Genomic DNA, 22094 nt, shown 5'->3' on the forward strand with positions numbered 1-22094 from the left:
AGGTTATTTTAGACATTTTTACACAGTGCGTTAGTTTTAGAAGTGGTAGCTGTAGCAAACTTTAAGAAAGAGATGCCAAAATAATGTAGCGGATTACTTGCTCATTTTAAGTAATGTTTCGTTAGTTTACTGCTCGTTAGTTACCTGATCTGTGATTGAGACAATCTGTTAGATGGCCTGTCAGAAGTGTAGGTGGTCTCACCACTGCCCTTTTTTTTTTTTTAAGATTTTATTTATTTTTATTTGACAGAGAGAGAGACAGCGAGAGAGGGAACACAAGCAGGGGGAGTGGGAGAGGAAGAAGCAGGCTTCCTGCTGAGCAGGGAGTCTGATGCGGGGTTCGATCCCAGGAGATCCCAGGACGCTGGGATCATGACCTCACCATTGCCCTTTTTATTTAAAATTTAACAGAGGGAGAGTTTTCCTACTTTTCTGAGAATTGGAACAAATGCTACACAGGATTAGTAACTGAGAATCCCAATTTTAGCTTCATGCCAATGCCTTTGGCAAAAGCCACATTTTTGTACTGTTCTAGCAGAATATTAAACTGGATTATGGATTACAGACAGCTCCAGGCCTTGCTCTTTATAGGTCAGAGGCGTAAACCAATAGAGCAATTACTGTTCACCCTTGTCATGGACGGGGCCTCCTAGGTTCTTTATGGAGCTAAAGTGAGACTCTCTGGAACAGTTCCACCAGAACGGCTTTCCTGCGGGCTTATGAGGCTTACATTCTGAAACCGATACTCTTGTAGTACAAGAATAACTACAAACTGATGTGGAATTAGGAGGCCATGGAGGGGAGAGGCCATATGCAGCTCTCATTCTCGAAAGTCCCTTGGCTGGTGAACAGAGATTTTTCCCGTCAGTAAGCAGATATTCAGTTATATATTGACAGAGTGTCTCTAAACAACTTTTAGAATAGAAGACTCTGTTTTGTGCCTTTGGAGGTTAAGAAGAACCTTGAAGTGTGCAGAATTAGCTAGTTGGACATATACACGGATATTACCTATTGAATCTGTAGTGTTCATCTGTTATCTTTGTTCTTGGACATGATCTCCATTGTTTGTGGCCAAGAGAGATAACTGAATCAGTGCTTAATGAGTGATTTGTAGGTGTTATTGTTCTTTATTTATGATCCTCAGTAGTAGAGAGTTTGACTGATTTGCCTTGTTTAGGTAGAGACTTAGGTCAGACCCTAAATTTTTTACTCCCCCCCCTTTTTTGGCAGTACAAAATGTGGGGGTGAAGAGGACCATTCTTAAAGTGACCACACGTATGCCTTTTGATGCTGAAGAGGGAAACAGGGTTTCCTGGTAGATTTTATTTTGTTTGTACCATCGAATCTTAAAGTCAGCAGTTTACTTTTTATTTAGTAGTATGTCTTGGCTTGTCTGAATGAGTCATAATTAAACTCTAGTCCCTGGGACTCATGATCTTGTCTTAACAGGAATTCTAGTGCAGAGATACTATGCCTTGCCATGTGTTGAACTAGGGTGGTACAGGTCTGCTATGATCCCTGTGATAGGTTTTGTTTTTGTTTTTGTTTTTGTTTTTTTCCTGTGATAGGTTTTATAAATACCAAACTCCTTTGGAAGAACTTTAATAGGTTTCTTTGTCACCTACCCCCCTCCCCCAGCAAAGAGTAGAAAGTGAAAGTGAATAGAAAAGTGAGTATAAATAATGGTTATTAGAGTTGAATCCTGAAGACACTTTCATCCCCTTAAGTTCTTTGTATTATATAAAAATGAAATGATTATTTTGTTCTTCTAGAAAAGATTAAAGGAATAGAACAGTTTTAAAATCAGTTTTGGGGGAGCCTGCTTCTCCCTTTCCCACACCCCCTGCTTGTGTTCCCTTTCTCGCTGTCTCTCTCTCTGTCAAATAAATATATAAAATCTAAAAAAAAAAAGAAACAAATTATTAAAAAAATAAAATCAAGTCAGTTTTGGCCTTCCTCTGTTCAAGGACAGAAACATTGTGAGGAGTGCCAACTCAGGGCATATGGCTTCTGATCCATGTCAGTAATGAACGTTGCTAAGGCTTGCTGTGGACATTTGACGTAAGTATTTCATTGAGCTACAGCCGCACCAGGGCAATAGCCTTAGAGTCAGTAAACATGAATTAAGAACTTGGGTGCCTGACACTAAATACTAAGAATGCAAATGTGAATAAAACGTTATTTATACTGTATTTCGTTCCACAAAGGATTTGAAGTGGCTGGTAGGGAGTAAATATAATAATATTGTAAAATATAACAGAAGTTCAAAACCAGGGAAAAATAGAAATTAGATTTGAAGGCCAGGATATGGTTGAATAACTAGACATGGGCCCCGTGACTGAGAAGCTCAGTTTAATATTCGTCCCGGTAGTGACAGGATGCAGAAGCTACGCTTTGTTATGTTCAAGCTATGTTAAGGCATGGTTAATAGATTTAGCAGGATTATGAAGAGTGCAGGCATTTTTTAGGAACTCCCATGAAAATGTCATCTGGAGTTGGTTTTGTAAGTGGTAGTACTTTTGCTGTTAGTGTTATATGAGTTGAATATCACATGGATTTCAGTATTATTTTTTAATTTTATTTAAACATCACTGTGTGGCGGGGGAGAGAGTGGGAGGCACGGGAGACAGTCTAAGTACCCAGGCTGAGGAGCAGAGGACTGAGGTTTCACCTTATGTGGTAATGGTTTTTGTTTACATGATAAATATGGATTTAATGTTGAGATGGAAAAAGTAGAAGTGAATTACATTTTAAAAATTGTTCTATTTCCCTTCTATTTTTCTTTCAGTTATTAAATTTTCTCTTTCCTTGGTTTTTAGAGTTCTGTCGCGGCATCTTGGGGGGCAGAAGCTGGGTGTGATGCTTTTTGCTGAATCAAGAACTGTGTTTCTCCAGTTTCACAGGTTAGGGAAACTGATCAAGTAAATAATTTGTAATTTGAACATAGAGGCTGTTTGGGGGACTCTTGTGGGCATATTGTGGTTTTAAAAGGGAAAAAATATACTGTTCTGAGGGGATATATAAACACAACTTTATGACAGTAGCTTTAGATTTTATTGGTTCAACAAATATCATTGTTGCACAATACATAATCTTCCAGTGTGGTAGCTAATGAGATAGAGAACTGCATAATTACACCAACTACACCAACAGTTATTTTCCTTATAGAATTTGGCGGCTACTAAGTAAACAATTTTTTTACTTATCTTAATTAGCTTAGTTATATGCCAACACTGAAGGAGTCTTCTGTTTTCCTTCATGTTGTTGCACTCCACATTTGTAGAGGAACAGAGAAAGATATTAATTATTTTAAAAGAGGGCTTGCTCTTACAGCAGTTTAGCCAATTGGTTTTCCTTAATTAGGATGGTTACTCATATTTAGATGAAATCCAGCTCAGAAAGAAATCACAATGAAATACTTAACTGAAAACATTCAGGTAGCCAGTATGGAGGAAAGCCTTCTAGAATGTAGAATATTTCAAGACTGTTTTAAAGTTTCTCCTCATTGTCTTTAATTCATCCTTACATGTGTTAACTGTCCAAAGGTTCCTGGTGGTGGGACTGATGTTTTGGCAAGGGTCTGCGTTGTGTCTCAAGTGCTTCAGTTGCAGGTTCAGACTCAAAAACCAGAGGCGCGGAGATGCGCAACAAGAGACCACTCCAGCCTTCCGTGTTTCTTTTTTAACTTGTAACTTAACAAACCATCTGTGTTTCTTTTTTAACTTGTAAGTTGTGTTTGCTAGTGTATTTCACATTTCAGCCAATAGAATCCCAAGAATGCAAATGAGAACATACAGAACCTGTCTGTAAATAGGTTTTACTTTCAGGAGATTGGGAGTAACTGTTGAGAGCGCTGTGGGTTTGGTGGGCAGGAGGGCTTTGATGGACGGGCAGTACCGGCTGTGGGTCAGAATGAGGGGACTGCAGCACATGCTCCCTTCTGACCTCCCTGGTGTCACTTACTAGCAGTTGAGCCTGCTCTCTGGCCATCATGAGAGTCCACAGGCGCAAGCTAATAATTTGAACACGGAGCTGGGAGAAATAAAGAGGACAGAGGCCCATAGGACGAAAGTGGGCCAGTAATGGGAAACGCACATATGGATGGAAGAATAGAGAATGAGAAATTAGAAAAAGATTGAAAAGACTTGAAAAAAAGAGTAAGAATAAACAGGCTCTACCAGTCTCCTTTTTTGGGTTAGGTAAGGAATATACATCTGAGATTCTTAGGCCATTTTGGGCAAGGAAATTAGCCGTTAATTCAAGTTGTATTGTCATCAGAGTACAGTCTTAAAATTTTTGTTGTTCTCAAGGTAGAAATCAAAGTATGATGTTCACTCGTGGTACAATTGGGTGTTTTGTTTTTGTTTTCTTTTTGTTGGTTAGGGTAAAACAGAATAAGGGAGACTTCCAGAGTAGCCTGGATTCTTGGAAAAATCTTCTGAAAAATGATCATAGGGGCTATAAGGTATCTCTTCCTTTCTCTTCTCATGTGAGATCACTTCCCGTGTTTTCAGATATTTTAGTATCAGTTTCCCAGAATGAGTTCTTTTTTTTTTTTTAAGATTTTATTTATTTATTTGACAGAGAGACAGCCAGCGAGAGAAGGAACACAAGCAGGGGGAGTGGGAGAGGAAGAAGCAGGCTCCTAGCGGACCAGGGAGCCCAATGCAGGGCTCTATCCCAGGACCCTGGGATCATGCCCTGGGCTGAAGGCAAATGCTTAACGACTGAGCCACCCAGACCCTCCCTCCGAATGAGTTCTATAGAACACTAGTACCCCTCCATGTTTAAATATATGTTCTAGGAGGAAAAGGACCATCAGGTAAGTTTGGGAACTGATAGGGTTTCAAAACAAAATAACAAAATGGTAAACAAAATTAGTTTCTTTAGTTGTCTGTAAGACATCTGAGCTCTTGAAATACCAATGTGCCTTGTGGATGCTTGAAAAATGATAAGTGGGGCTGGAGCATGTAGTTCTTTCAAATTTAGTTGACCACCATACGGTCTGAGAAAAGCTGGTATGTATAAATCAGTTACCTGTTAAGCCTGGTTCTGTACAACAACTCTGAGTTGCTTTGCTATTTTTTTTTTTCTTATTTTATTTACCCTTCTTCTCCAACCCCTCCCAAATTGGGGGGAATCTCTGTTCTCTCATTTCCATATGTATATTTCACTTGGGGGGAATATTAATACTAGTTTACATTTATCTAGCCATGTAATGAGTTCTCTCTGACTAAGACCAGTTAGCAAGGGTTCAGGTGGGTCATGGGAGTGGTAGAGAGGAGTATGTGGGGAGGTGGCAGGACGTTGCGTGTAGTCACGGGGGTACATTGCTGCGCTGGAGACCACAGACTTCCTTGTTGAGGGAATCGTGGTGGGTCCAGGCCGTGGAGTCTGAAGACCTCGCTAGGAGGTCCAGCTTCCTCACTCATTAGCAGTGTGGGCAAGTTTAACTGTTCTAGACCTCTCTTTTGCCCCCTGTAAAACAACTGTAGCTGCTTCAGTAGTGTCTTTCTGAGGATTAAGTCAGATAATCACAGGAAGCACTTAGCTTAGTGTCTAGAACATAGTTAGTGCTCAACAAATGTGTGTTATAGTACTACGGGTTTTACTTAATGTAAGACCAGTAGTCCAACTTTCAGTTTCTTCTCTATTCCATGGCAGGTACGTGAGCACTAGATTAGGAACTCGAAGCTCCTTATTCAGTCAGTTCACTTGCTGTAGGTGATGTTGGCTGTGTTACTCAGCTTGTGTCCAGTCACTGATAAAGAGATTTTTAGTGCTTTCACTGCCTCTTTTGATAAACGAAAAAATCATGCCTTACTGCCTTTTGTCATATTTTGAAATAATTACAAAATTGCTTTCTTTTTTTAAAATAAAAATATCTTTAAGGAGAAAGTGACCTGGGGGCGCCTGGGTGGCACAACGGTTAAGCGTCTGCCTTCGGCTCAGGGTGTGATCCCGGCATTATGGGATCGAGCCCCACATCAGGCTCCTCCACTAGGAGCCTGCTTCTTCCTCTCCCACTCCCCCTGCTTGTGTTCCCTCTCTCGCTGGCTGTCTCTATCTCTGTCGAATAAATAAATAAAATCTTAAAAAAAAAAAAAAAAAAAGGAGAAAGTGACCTGAATGAAACTGTTATCTGAGGAGAATAGAAAACATTTCTATTTATGATAAGCTGTAAGAATTCTGGTGTATTATCGCACCATCTAGGCACTACAAACATCGTACATTAATACCAGTGCTGTCGTAAACGGAGTTTGTTCTGAATATTTTCTCATTGTTGAGCTTCATTTTTGGTGTTGTAATACGAAGACAATGGGTATCTTTTTATTTATGAAATAAAGTTTATTCTATTATGCTTTTTCTTTTGAACGGTGCCCTCACGAGGCAGATTGCTACCCTCCTGTGCTGAGAATTGCTGGAGTCTTCATGGAGAAAGCCGAAGTGATTCTCATCTGGGAGTGGACCTGTGTGAATGTGGGATATTTCAAAGAATTTGAGCCTTAATTCATCTATAGGGAAGAACTATGAGATTATTAGCAAAGATAAAAGGAGCAGAGGGTCATTGCAAATAATTTTGTAGTAATTTATTCTAGACTAGAGCCACGGGTGTGTTGATTTGGGTATAAATTACTAAAGTTGGTATTCTGTGAAGTTTTCTTTGAGCGTTTCTTTGTTTGGTTGCAGGTTCAGATGAGGCTGAGAAAACAGGAAGAGTGTGCTAGGAAGGGGAGAAAGTTGTCTTTAGGCCAAGACAGGTCAATAATCTTATAAGAAGCATCCCCAGACAGGATGTTTCTGCTTTTAAAAATATTGTCTGATATGTAAATGCGTATATCTGGTGCAGATTTTTCTGGTTAAGGTTTCTGTTTTCTTTTGATTCAGAAATAAGACAAACTAGACCTCTATCTCAGAACACACAATAAAAAAGAGAAATCATGAAACTTTCTAGAACTTCTGAAGTGGAATGATTTCTGGATGCATTCAGCATTCAAAAAACCATGAGAGTGTGGAGGAAAGGTGTTTGGCATAGGAAGTAACTTATTTTTTGGCAAGGAGACCAGGCAGCATTTGAATCTCTGGCTTTGTGGTGGTTGTGTTGTTTTTCGTGTGTGTGTGTGTGTGTGTGTGTGTGTGTGTGTGTGTGTGTGTTTCTTCTACTTGATTGTCATCTCCTTTACAGTTTCTGTCTTGGAAGATGTCTCTTTATCTGGGGGCAATTACCCTACTCACACAGAAGGCAATTTCAAAGCAAGCAGTTGTTTTGTTTAACCAGAACTTGCATTTACAGCTGGTCCTAAGCTGAGTCATTGAGGTTTATTTTACCCAGTTCAGGTCTTGATGCTTGCAGTTGCTTGCTTCCTTGCTTATTTGGTAGTGACATGAAACCTTCTTATTCATATTAGTTGCTTAACGCTGATAAAAGGGGTCAGATCCATATTTCTTTCCAATGCCCCCTCCTTCAACAGAGGACTGTGCGGACAGGAGCACAGGGGTGGGGCCTGAGTGCCCTTCCTTACTCTGGGCTCTACCACCCAGCCCTAACAGCTTCCCTCAAATGCTTCTCAGCCTTAGGGAGGCTTTCCCAGTTTATTCTGGCCCTGGTGATCATTCCCTCCTTTGAACTCAGCCTAATTGTCTCTGAGTCACGTGGCAAGTAATCTTGTTTTGCTTTGTGGTATCTCTTGTAGTTGACGTTTACTGTCAACGTTCAGCTGCTTGAGGGTGAAGGCTGTTGTTAATTTATCATTCCCTGTACATTTTACATTGACTCTTGATTTTTTTCCCCTGGATTTACCTTGGGAAGTTTTCTTGCCTCTCAAATGGCAAGAGGATCCTTTAGAACATTTCAGAAAAACTCACCATCTCTTAGGCTTTCTGGGTCATGCTGTGTTTGCCTATGGCCTTCATAACAGACACAACCGAGATTCTGGGCAAAGACCAGGCACCACAGTCTTCCTAGATTAATACTTAACCTTGAGTGGTTTTTTGGTTTGGAGAGAAAATAACAGTATCCTTTTCATTTTCACTACCAAGTATTTTAAAGATGGAAACAAATGATGTACAGTACTTAGTTATGGGGGCAGTAAACAAGCAAACATGTAAAATTAAGATCTTGCAGGACTAGTAAATATTTTATAAAACACATTCTAATTTTGCTGTGCCCGCTCTGTAACATTAGAAATGAGGGACTTGATTGATATGGTGTTCTCAGTTCCCTTTAAGGGATTTATTTCTTAATGATTCAGAGGCTTCAAATTTTAAAAGAATTTGCATATTTTTATATAATATCCCAACTTCCATCAGAGTTATTTTATGTTTTTCATTGCCCTGTGGGAAACCCTAATTATTTTGCAAAAGAGTCATTTACTGTATTTTCCATACTGGTGGGGCTTGGCGGCCTTCAGCAAGACTTCTGGAGGAACTAGCGAGACCTTAATACAAGTCGCCTGTGATGGAATAATGACAATAATAATTTTTTGGGGAAAAAAGTCTAAAATTCTACTTTGAATGAGCAGTTCTGAGCTATTGAGAGGATATTATATTTAGATCTTTTTTTTTTTTTTTTCCTCTAACACATTGTGGGGAAAGATACAGACCTTTGGGTTATTTCCTAAAATATTCCCCATGATGATTACTACCTTAGGTTTTAAGACTTCTTTCTTCAGGAGCTCTGACTCTTCTACATGAACAGTCAGAGTGCCGACCTTTCTTTAAGTAGAGTCAGACTGGGCATCCAAAGCTTTGTGCGTGTCTGTTAAATAACAAAAATTCAACCGAGTACATTTTTAAGATCAAATTGGTTCTATTGAATGATTCATGAATCAAGTAGCATCCCATCTAGCAAGTAGAAAGGAGCTCCAAGGAGCTCTACAAAATGGAAGGCTTTTATAGGCAGAAGGGGAAGGGATAAGGTAAGAACGGATTGCCTCATCTTCCTTTGGGGTATGGAAAGGGTCTGTGTGGCAGATTACCTCATTGGTGCTGACCAGAAAATTCCAGACTGATCAGTTAATACTCCATTCCTGAGGAAGGTTGAAACTGTAATTAGATTAGGTATTGAGTCTGGTTTGGTGACTTGGACTTAGCACAAGCGACTCTATGTGGGGTCTGTTATTTCTTTTTAATAAACCCTAGAGCCCATGAATTGCCCCTATAGCATCCATATTTCCACATTTCCTTTTGTTAGGATTATTTTTTTCCTGGTTGTTATTTTCTACAATATCTCCATTTCCAGGAAAACACAGCTTACATATACTCTATATTATGATGGGAAACAACTTACTAGTCACATTATTAATTTTGAAATTTTATTGCCTATTTCTATCTCATCCAAAAAGAATAGATCTTGGATTTTAGGGAAGGCATATGCTAAGCATGAGGTCATGGAAAAGAATTTATTTTCCTTTAATTAAAAATATTTAATTGTGGTAAAATACATATAACATTGTTTTAATTTTTATTTTTCCTTTTTAATTTTGCATTTTTTCTTTTATGTTCTCTTCCAGAAAACAATTCTCTAGTTTCTGAGCCTCATATACCTTCCTCACTAGGATTGTTATTTGTAGAGAGGAAAAGAATTCATTATCTTTTTTTCCTCCAAACATTTTCTGAAATATTTTAATTCTTGAAAACAAGCTCCCTGGGGAGCATCTAGCTTTGATCTTAGGTGGAGTAGCACTACTACTTGAAATAGATATTTTGAAAATTGAGGGTAAGACTACTTCTCATCGCGTTGGTTTCTGAAGTAATAGTGTATAGCCAAAATTTGTATCTTAAATTCTGGCCTAGTTTGAAGTTTTGCAAATGAAATTTTATGTAGAGCCCTAATAAGCGTGAAACTGATAATGGTAGAGTTTTTTGTGTAAATTTATAAGTTTATTACATTTTTAAGAAAGTCGTGTTTGATGAGCTCTGGGGAGCTCTAGGTCATTTATGTGTTTTGGTTCCACAGTATCAAAAAAATCCTGGTTTACATAGAAAAGTCCTTGTAAATTGTAACAATTTTTTGGAACATCTTGCCTCACAAGAGCAATAATAAAAGCATCTAACATTTTTGAGCACTTAAGCACTAGACTCTCGATAAGGGCTTTTATATATTTTATTTACACAACAACCCAATAATGAAGGTTAGTTACTTTTATCTCTGTTTCACAAATGAAAAAACTGAGGCAAGGTGAGTTAAGATAACTAACACACAGTTTATAGATAGTAGGTGGCAGAGCTAGGCTCAGATTTGGTGCTGTTAACCACTGTGTGCTGTATTTGTATTACGCTGAAAACCTTTCAGTTAATCTGATCTAGAAGTTTTAAAATGGAGCAGCAGGAAATTCTACTTTACAGATAGAATCGGTACATATTGCTTAATTCACACGTGTTCAGTTTGTAGTGATTGTTGAGAAACTTTCTTGGCTAATTAAAATCTTCATTGTGTATTTGAAAATATTGTCAGTGTCATTTAAAAAAATACACATTACCTCTCTTTGTTTTTTAATTCACTCAAAAATTTTAAAACAGGTAAACATTTTGTTTTATATATTCAGTTTGAATTTTGTTTTAATTTTATCATCGACATCATTTGCAATTGTAAAGCATGATAGCATTACAACCTTGCACTGCAAAATTATTTAAAATATTATCAGGATTCACCAGCTGGTGCAGCTGTGTTATAATTGAGAGATACTAAAGGAATTTCTTGGTAACCAAAAGAAAAAAAAGTCAAGTCTTTTTGTTTGTTTTATTTGAACTATTTATAATAGAACTTGCCTTTAGAGAGTCAACACATTTCACAAATGAAAGAGCAGATTCTGGAACTTATTGTATAATTACAAATAACTCTGTGAAGTCTGAAATTTAAAGACCGTGCCTTAATCAAATAGATAATTTGGATCATGCTGACATCTTCTTAACAACTTGTGCTTGTCTATGGGGCATGTCATGCTTACTTGTACTACATGTGGGTAATAGGTTTTGTAAGAGCCATTGTTTGCGCTCTGTCTCCTGTCCTTTTTGTCGTCGTCAGTACAGATCTCACTGTGTTTTGGCTGACTTAGTTGAGGGCATACTAAAATGTGATCTAAATATTACTTAATTTTTTCCATCCTATTGTGCTTCATGTTTTACAATTAAACCTTACTTATCTTTACTTGCGTAAACATATCATTACATTTTTTTTTTTGTGATTTTCAACATTCTTGTCCTTGCTGTGTTGAAGTATAAAGATTTCACATAATTTTAGCCTTCGAATTGTTCAGGTATTGTAGATATATTTCTCTGGTCTCTGTTTTCAAATAATGGTTCTAATTTTACTTAAGTGGTGGTGTATTCAACCAGTAAATGTGTTTACAATGTACTAGTATAGGATTTAATAGAAGCCTTTCCTCCAGGATATGCACCAGTTCTTCATGCTCTGTGTAATAATTTACATTGAACAATGCTATGGTATTTTTATTGTTAGATTTGAGTTTTGTTTGAACACCGCCCCCCCCATAACATTTGACATTCTTTTTATGTTTCTTGGCTTGTTATTTTTTCCCAAAAACTAATGTTGTAACTTGACAGGGATCATAAATTTATTTTGCAAGATTTAACTTCATTAAACATATCAGGAGTTGAGATACATTTTTTTCTTGCCATAAAAGCTGACGTCCAGTGATAAAAACTATTACTTCATTTATTTATACATGATTCTTTCATTTCACATACCATTATCAGTGTGTTTGATATTGGTTGAGGAATTAGTTGCTGTTGGTTTCTCCTGCTAATTGTTCCTTTACCTTGAGCCCGACCAATCTTGTTATATCCACTATCAGATATTTTGTTTAAATCTCAGCATTTTAATCATCTTTAGCTATGGTTCATTGAGGGTAATTATTTTACCTTACTATTAAAAGCTTATGATAATGCCATCATGAATATAAAAGTAGGGCAAGAAGGACCCTTCATATCATGGGTTCAGTTATTTTGGGGCAGTCGTGCTGTGTCGCCTGGAGCATGTGCTGAGCCCATGTTGCCTCACACTTAACGGAGTACAGCATATGTGCACTCCATTTACCCTCTTATGTGAGTTGGGTATATACAGTCCTGAGTCAGAAGAAGAAGAAGAGCTATGGTGAGTGCTGTGAATTGTGTAAGACTGATGAATCACCTGTACCCCTGAAACAATTGATACGTTATATGTTAATGAAAATAAATAAATTCAGATCAAGGGGAAAAGAAGAAGAAGAAGAAACACTGGTGTACAGCTACAGTCTTCCAAATCAGGGACACATTTTGAAGAATTTCATGTGCAGCAAATGGACAGAAATGACTGGAGAAGGCTTATTTTGAGTCCAGCACAAAAGCAAATTAACCAAGTAGTTGTAATTGCGAAGAACTTGTCTCCATTTTATGAAAATTGACATACCACACATCTATGTGCATCTTGTTATTGAAGTCTTAAAATAATTAAAATTTATTTTAAAAAAATGAACATAACACAAATATTTGCAAATGCCCTGACGTTTTTGGACGTAGTTTGAAAACCACCATCTTGAGATAACCAATTCCGAGCCTAGTCTTTGTCTAAATTCAGGGAGGATAGAGTCTTCACTAATGAGGCAGAATCTCTGCCCTGAGTTAGCTTGACTTATAATGTACTTGTCTTGAGAGAAGTTGCACTATCATTATCAGCCAGAGCATGGATTTTGGCTGCACACATTTATTAATTAAGAATAACTAAAAAGATTAATTCTTTAAACTTATGCCTTATTTCCCATCCTATGAAGTAGTGTTCTGTTCTATAAACCAGTGTTAAAGGATATTGGCCAAAATGTGTGGCTGTACTCAGTAATACCAGACGTGGATGAAAATTATCCTCTTTTAGGTAGAAAATCTTAGAGCATGTGTATCAGGAGCTTGACTCTCATATAAGACTGTTACACTCAAGTTCTCCATCGGACGGGTCAACCTGAGTAATGTTGGTACAGGAACCTCCTCCTCTTTAGGTACAGGATTTTAATTTATTTATAGTATTGAGAATTTTCTTTATCTTCTGCAGAATTAAAAATATTCTTCAGATATAATAAAAGATTACTTTATGAGTAAATGAAATCTCAGTTATATATTTATTGGTATGTGAAGATGGAATATTTGATCATTAAGAGGCCTTGATTAGGCTCTGAAATATCTACGTTTTATATAATGATAAGATATCCCATATTGGGAATAGTACTGATAAGTGAATCTTAATGATATAACCTATTGTTTTAAAAAATTTTGGATTAGAGCCCCAAACTGGAAACAACCGACAGATAACTCAATGGTGGTATAGTCATACAGTGAAATACTACTCAAATAAAAAAGGATGAACTTGAAATGAATCTCAAAAACATTATGTTGAATCAAAGGAGCCAGACGCAGAGGGTATATGCTATGATTCCATTTATATGAATCTAGAACAGGTAAAACTAAGTGATGGTGATGAAAATCAGAACAGTGTTTTTTTTTTCTGGGTGGGTGGATGGAATCAACTAGAAAAGAGTAGGAGAGAACTTTCTAGTGGAAAGATCCTATATCGTGACTGGAGTGATAATTGCATGGATGCACACATTTGCCAAAATTCATTAAACGGTACCCTAATATGTATGTTTTATTATATGTAATTATACCTCAATAAAAACCATTTGGAATAGAAATCTTCTAAAGTGAATGATAATGGTAGTAGTAGTAATAGAAAGGACCAGTAATTATTGAGCTCTTATGTACTAGACAACAAACCAATGAGGTAGGTTTTATTAGTTCCATTACATATAAGGAAACTGAGTCTTAGATGATATAAATAACATGTTCAAGGACACAGAGCCGCATATTTCAATCCAAAGATTTGACTACAAGCCAGTGAACTTAACAGTGACACTTTGCTGGGCCTATTATATATTTAATGTGTTAAATATTTTCTTGTCTTTTTAAATAGAACATATGAGTATAATTTAAATTTATTAGATGGCTTAGGGTCTTTATTATGAACAATATTTTTTGTGCTGAAATGTATAGGGTTCTTTCCCATGAATCAAATGAACTAAATGTCTTGTTGATTATTTTGTAATACTTATGCCTCTTCTCTTACTGCTACTCTTAATGAATTTTTTCTCCCCTAGTTCCCCTTTCTAATTTTTTCCCTTTTTCATATGCTGTGGCTGGAAATAAAACTTAATAGTGATTTTTATATAAAATAAGATTGTAGTAAGGACCCGAGGGGGCCTTCTCTTCAGCATAATGCATGGGCTTTGATGCATCAACCTTCTTATTTATTTTGGCCGCTCAGAGCCATGAGGCCTGTCTCCCTGTCCCCCTTTCCTCTTTAATTTACCTTCTGGATTTTGGTTGTATTTTAGTTAGAAGATGAAATTAGAGGAGCAAATAGCTTTTATTTTTTTTTGTTTTGGTGATGACTAACAACTAGTTCTTGAGCAGTAGGCCCATTGTAAGCAAATTAGTGTAGGTCAATTGGTTTTAGGCTTAAAAGAAATCAAATTGTAAGTAAATGCTTACCAAATATTTAAACTGGGCTGGGAACTTGCAACTTCCATTCTATTTGAAGTGACAGTTTTAAAAATTTATCTATCTATTGATTGATCAATTGATCAGTTTTTTATTTTAATTCCAGAGTAGTGCGGTGTTATATTAGCTTCGGGTGCATGAGGTGACTGATTTTTTTAAAATTGCTTTTGGTTATATTGACATAGAGGGTGACTGCTTTTATATAAGGAAGCATTTCTAAGTTAGTAGCTAGAGAATAAAATTTTGAAAAGTGTTTTAATTTGTGGCTTAGCCTGACCTCCAGAATAAACAATGACTATAAGGAGTTTTATAAGAAAGACCTGACTTTGTATGCATTTATTATGTTTATTTTATAGCCTATTTTAAAGTAAGGTTTTAGTATGTATCTTTCAATCTAGATAGATAAAATATGTATCTAGATAGATATATATGTATTAAATTAGGTACATATTATATATATGTACACATTTTATAGTCTGTCTATACGAAAGTATGGTTTTAATATCTATCTATGTATCTATGTATCTATCTTATCTATTTTGAGCCTTATCCACCTGACATTGTGGTAACCATGGGAGAGAGACTCTTTTAAATGTTTCAGACTATTAATAGAATCTTAGTCAATGGAAGGATTCCTGAAGGAATCTACAAAAACTAGACAAGTAATTTTTATTATTATTTTTGGTCCATCTTAAGTCTTTAGATGTTATAATTTGAAAGGGGGCATTTTCCTCCCTTTCATCCAGCTTTCTCCTACCTAATGTGAAAAAGAAGCCCATTTTTATTATTTGGATGAGGTATTTGAAAAGTGGGAAAAAAACTGTTTCTCTATAGGTTGTAAATATTTATCATGCTTTAAATACTGATGTAGTGTATTCTAATTCATATCGAAGGGATTGAAACTTCTAGCCTTTCCTTTTTTAAAAACTGGTAATGGGGGTGCTGTTAAGCATCTGCCTTTGGCTCAGGGCGTGATCCCAGGGTTCTGGGATCGAGCCCCACATCAGGCTCCTCCGCTGGGAGCCTGCTTCTTCCTCTCCCACTCCCTCTGCTTGTGTCCCCTCTCTCACTGACTGTCTCTCTCTCTCTGTCAAATAAATAAATAAAATCTTAAATAAAATAAAAACTGGTAATGACTCCATAAAATAGTGACTTTAATCAATAGTTTTATTTATTGCTTGCTCTGTTTAAGGCACAGTACTGAGGAGTATCAACATTGTGTGGCATTATCTCTGTCATTACTGTATTTAATAATCTAATTGTCCAAGTGATCTAGGTTACCAGTTTAAAACAGAAAGTTTTTGTCTTATCTTCATGACCAAGCTATTCTGGTAGGAAATCCCTGATAGGAAATATCATGGCTGAATTAACATTGTTTAAAGAGTCATGTGTAGAGAGCTTCCATAGAGTGAACTGCTTAATAAGACAGTATATGTTTCACCTTGTGACGTTTTGCCATGTTAGAGAGGGAGGGAAACAAGTAATTGCTTTTCCATTTATGAAGCAGACTCCTTTTATACATAATCTCAGAAGGTCTCAACCTTTTTGAGCATAACTTCCTTAACTCGGAAAAGAGCATCTACAAATACTCTATAGGTAACATTACATTTAATGGTGAAAAACTGAATGCTTTTCTCCTGTTTGGGAATAAGGCGAGAATGTCTCTTCTCACTACTGTTATTCAACATGGTGCTGGAAGTTCTAGCTACTGCAGTAAGACAAGAAAAAGAAATAAAAGGCATATAGATCCAAAAGGAAGAAATAAAATTTCCCAATTTACAGATAACTGTTAATGTAGAAAGCAATCTACAGATAAACTCCTAGAAATAATGTGTGTGGTAGCAAGGTGGTAGAATATGGGATAAACATACAAAAATTAAATGTATTTCTGTATACTAGCAATGAACACATGGGAAAAAATGCATTATCATTTACAATTGCTGAAATAAAAAGTAATGTTTAAGTGTATATCTAACAAAACGTGTAGAACTTGTGTGCTGAATACTACAAAATGTTGATGAGAGAAGTCAAGATTAAAATAAGTGGGGAGACATACTATGTTCATGGGTTGCAAGACTCAACACGGTAAGGATGTCAATTCTTCTTAAATTGACATATGATTTAGTAGAAATCCTATAAAAATTCCTGCAAGATTATTTTTTACATATAGACAAATTATAAAATATATGTGGAAATACAAAATGGAATAGCTAAATATAAGAAAAAGTGGGAAGACTCTCTCTCCCTGATTTCAAGACTTATTATACAGCTACAGTAATAAGATTGTGTGATATTGGTGGAGGGATAGATACACAGATCAATGGAACAGAAGAACAGAATAGAGACCTATGCAAATATTCCCAGTGGATTTTTTTTTTTTTTTAGTTATAATTCACACACCATAAAATTTACCTTTTGAAGTTCAGTGGTGTTTAGTGTATTCACATACAACATTCACCATTCTCTTAATTCCAGAACATTTTCTATCACCTAAAACAGAAATGCTATACTCATCATCCATTGCTTAACTGCAGTGTGTTGCAAGAGATGTAAAAGCAATTCAGTAGAGGAATGATAGCCTTTTCAGTAATGGTGCTGGAATAGTTGGACATCCATTGGCAAAAAAAATGAACTTTGACCTAAGCTTCACACATTATACAAAAATTAACTCAAAATGGATCACAGACTTATATGCAAAACATAAAACTAAAACTTTCAGGAAAAGAACATATGAGAAAATTTTCTGAATCTAGAGGTAAGCAAAGAATTTTCAGATTTAACACCAAAAGCATCTGTAAAAGGAAAAAATTATAAATTGGATTTCATAAAAACTAAAAACTTTTGCTCTGCCAAAGACCATTGTTAAAAGGATGAAAGACAAACTATAGACTGGGAGAAGATACTCAACAAAATACTAGTATCTAGAATATATAAAGAACTCAGTAGTAATAAACCAAATCATAAAATTAGACAATGGCAAAAGACTTGAAGACACATTTCACTGAAGAGGATGTACAGGTGCCATGTAGGCATATGAAGATGTGTTCAAGGTCATTAACCATCCGAAATTGCAAATTAAAACCACAAGGAGATATCTCAAAATAAAAAGTTAAGGGGCGCCTGCGTAGCGCAGTCGTTAAGCGTCTGCCTTCAGCTCAGGGCATGATCCCGGCATTCTGGGATCGAGTCCCACATCAGGCTCCTCCGCTGGGAGCCTGCTTCTTCCTCTCCCACTTCCCTGCTGTGTTCCCTCTCTCGCTGGCTGTCTCTCTGTCACATAAATAAATAAAAAAATCTTAAAAAAAAATAAAATAAAAAGTTTAATTTAAAAAGAAAAGGAAAGAAGGGGCACCTGGCTGGGTCAGTCAGTATAGCATGAAACTCTTGATCTCAGGGTTGACTCTTGATCTCAGGGTCGTGAGTTCAAGCCCCACATTGGGCGTGGAGCCGACTTTAAATAAATAAATAATTTTAAAAAAGAAAAAATAAACCGTGAATATGATTAAATTTGGTAAATGCAAAAAAGGCTAAAGAAGAAAACAAAAAGCATTAAGCGATCTCACTACCTGTATAAACTTCCACCAAGAGTCTGTTGTATTTTGGGGCGCCTGGGTAGCGCAGTCGTTGGGCGTCTGCCTTCGGCTCAGGGCGTGATCCTAGCGTTCTGGGATCGAGCCCCACATCAGGCTCCTCCGCTATGAGCCTGCTTCTTCCTCTCCCACTCCCCCTGCTTGTGTTCCCTCTCTCGCTGGCTGTCTCTGTCAAATAAATAAATAAAATCTTAAAAAAAAAAAAAAAAAGAGTGTTGTATTTTATACCTTTTTCTTTTTTTTTTACTGTATGCATTTTTATTTTAGACAGTTAACTGAATATGTGTGGTTGTGTTCTGCTTTTTTCAGCGAACACTACCATGAGTATTTTTCTGTATAAAACTATCCATGATTAAAATTATTAGATGACTTGTCATATTATTGTATGGATGTACTATAATTTATTCAATGTTTTCTCTTTTATACATTGAAAATATTTCCATCTTGTTGCTGTTGTAAATCATCCTGTGATGAACATTTTTGTATTTAAACCACAGTCAGGATTTCTGATTGCTTTCTGAGAATAGATTCTTAGATGTGGATTACTGTGTCATTGGGTGTGGGCATCTGAGAGGCCTTTGGAAACTACACATTGCCAAAATGCCAAATTGTTCACAGAAATACTGTTTCAGTTTATGTCCCCTTACACTGCTCTCTTGTTTTTTAAAGGTGTTTTTTTCCCCGTTTGTTTGTTTGTTTTATTTTAAATTGTGTTAACCCCTGCTCTTTCTTGAATTTCTCTTTTCTCTAGGTTTCCAAACCCTTTATCTTGGCTTTCTTCCAACAACTGTGTTCTTTTCTCAGTGTTCTGACATTGTTTTTTCTCTCTACCCCTTAAAAATTGGGTTCCCTAAGGTTCTGCTCTCAATCCTCTCTCTCTCTGTTCTTCCAGGGCTAATTAGAACGAGGCCCATGTCTTCAACTATCACTTACACCCTACTGACGTAAATCCTGTATCTTTTCTGAGTTTCAGGGCCCAGTTTCTAACTGCATATTGGACATCTTTACCTGATGCCACCATGTACATCACAAACGTACTGCAGTTTTCTAAAACTGAATGCATTATTTTTTTTGAACTCTTTATTTATTTATTTATTTATTTATTTATTTATTTATTTATTATTATTATTTTTAAAGATTTTATTTTTATTTATTAGAGACAGCCAGCGAGAGAGGGAACACAAGCAGGGGGAGTGGGAGAGGAAGAAGCAGGCTCATAGCGGAGGAGCCTGATGTGGGGCTCGATCCCATAACGCTGGGATCACGCCCTGAGCCGAAGGCAGACGCTTAACCGCTGTGCCACCCAGGCGCCCCTCATTATTTATTTAACCCAAACAACTTCTCCACCTTCACCCTGTAGTGTAAGCCAGAGGTCTGAGAGCTAGCCTAGATAACTCTTTGTACCTTGTCTGCCACTTTTTGTCATTCACTAAGCTTTAAGATTTTGCTTCCAAAATAGCTCTCTCATTTGTTACCTCCTCTTCATTCTTTTTTTCACTGCCTGAATTTAGGCATTCATTTTTTATCCTGCTGCAGTAGAGTCATAACTGATATGCCTGTTTTGGGCCTTGTATCCCCCAATTACATCCTTTATACTAAAACCAGCTTGGTCTTTTTATTTTATTTTATTTTATTTTTAATATTTTATTTATTTATTTATTTATTTGACAGAGAGAGACAGCCAGCGAGAGAGGGAACACAAGCAGGGGGAGTGGGAGAGGAAGAAGCAGGCTCCCAGCGGAGGAGCCTGATGTGGGGCTCGATCCCAGAACGCCGGGATCACGCCCTGAGCCGAAGGCAGGCGCTTAACGACTGTGCCACCCAGGCGCCCCCAGCTTGGTCTTTTTAAACCCGGATTTCATCATGTTACCACCTTTACTGGCTTCTGTCTTCTGTAGAACAAAGCCCATTTTCCTTGGCATGGTGTCAGTGAGCCTGATCTTGATTGCCATGGCCCCTGCCCATTTTCCAGCTTTATCTCTTGCCATGCCTGATATGGCTCGCTGTCACACTGAGCTAGTTTCCTCAGTATATATACATATATATATGTGTGTGTGTGTGTGTGTGTGTATTTTTTTTTTTTTTTTGGCCTTTATGCCTTTGCCTTTCTTGTTTCTTCTTCCTGACATGTTTCCTTCCTCTCTTAACCACTTGTTAGATTTTTTTTCATGTTCCAAGATTTAGAAAACATTATAACCTCCTATGGGAAGCTTTCTTGCCTTCCATAGGAGGGATTAAGGGCTTCCTCATCTGTGTTCCTGTCGTGCCACATATCCATTTCTGTTGGCCACTTCCCACATTGGTGTACTTTAATTGTTGTTGTTGTTGTTAATCTGTTCTTGACTGTTATACTGGATTGTAATATACCCGCTCTACTACCTAAAGCAAGAATTGTGTTCTTTTGGTTTCCTCAAGGTGAGAGAATAGTGACCAACACATAGTAGATGTTTAATAAGGATTTCTTGACTAGATAAAGGAAGGAAGGAAGGAATGAAAGGTTTCATGAATGAAGTGTTTCATGCTGACAAGTGAACAAAAGGTAAAGGAAAGTTACAGAATTTGGAGTCATAGGAATTGAGTTTGAGTCCTACCCTCATTTTGGAGTGTCTGTATAATTTTAGACAAAGCATTTCCTCTCTCTGAGCTTCAGTTCTTTTGCAAAATGGAGGTAGTAGTAGTAGTAATACAGATGCTTTTTAAATAATAGATACTCCTACATTTTAGTTAATATTGTTATCAGTAATAAAAAGCATCCTGTATGTTCAGCCTGCACATGGGTAATGCACTATCTTCATTGAAGTAAGTGAAGAATTACAACTTTGGAGAGACATACCCATCAATCACAAGATCAGTTGACCTTGCTTTGCTATAATTTGGTTGCATTATTGACCCATTGCTTTCTTCTTGCATCAGCTCATCACATGCTTAGACACTGAAGGTGGGTCAGGGTGAGTCAGTTTCAGAAAACAGCCTTGCCTGAAAATAGTCCATAATGCTTATGGTCTCTGATGTGTAATTTCCGGGTTGATGAAGTACAAAGCTGCTAACAGAGTTCCACACTATTTTCTAATGTGGTTTGACTTTTCGAGCTGTTGTCAGTGACAAACTTGTGTACTACTAGTCCGCCCTGTTTTCCATGTTTTCTATACAGAGATGTATAGTTAGAGCAGTGATGAGTAATATGTTTTCAAGAAAAGCTACTATAACCTTTAAGTCTAGATGGGTAGATTGAGCATTTAAAGCTGTAGCTTTTTCGCTGCTTCTAGATGACTGTATGTTCCTAACAAATGAATCACTTTATGAATATTCATGAGCTTATAAACACTACTTTTGAAAAGAAATTTTTGTGTTGAGTTAAAATTGGTAGATTTTTTCCAAGTTTTCTGTGAGAAGGTTTCATTAGTCTTAGAAATTCTTTGAAAAAAATGTGTGTGTGTGTGTGTGTGTTTCCCCTCCCCACTCATGCTACATTTTAATGACATCTTTGGCATTTTTTCTCCATCCTTTTTTCCATCAAGTTTCTTAATTCACGGTTTCCTCCTTATCCTTTAGGCAGGTGAAATGGCAATGACTCATTTTCGACTTCTGAGTTGGGAAGCTCAGCACCTGGAGAGCTGGTAGACACTGGAGCACCAACCGGCCAGCACCCAGTCCTCTCTTTATTGTCCGTGTGGGGCTTGTGGCAGAGGTGTGCCCATTCAGGCTTTTATTAATGTGTAATTTGTAGGTTAGAGTGCATCATCAGATTGTATTTATATTTGACCTGGAGGTTCAACCATGTATTGCTTTGGGAAAAAATTTTTTTTTTTTTTTTTTTTTTGACAGAGAGAGACAGTGAGAGAGGGAACACAAGCAGGGGGAGTGGGAGAGGGAGAAGCAGGCGTCCCGCTGAGCAGGGAGCCAGTGCGGGGCTCGATCCCAGGACCCTGGGATCACAACCCAAGCCAAAAGCAGACACTT

General features: G+C 37.1%; 1 protein-coding gene across 6 annotated transcripts in view; it reads left to right on the forward strand.

Moving 5' to 3' along the window:
* Positions 1 to 22094, forward strand: part of SIK3 (SIK family kinase 3) — a 238388-nt gene that overhangs the window by 45435 nt on the left and 170859 nt on the right. The window lies entirely within an intron of this gene.

The sequence above is a fragment of the Ursus americanus genome, chromosome 16 (genome assembly GCF_024610735.1).
Source record: "Ursus americanus isolate L20-20 chromosome 16, mUrsAme1.1.p, whole genome shotgun sequence".
NCBI classification, from domain to species: Eukaryota; Metazoa; Chordata; class Mammalia; order Carnivora; family Ursidae; genus Ursus; species Ursus americanus.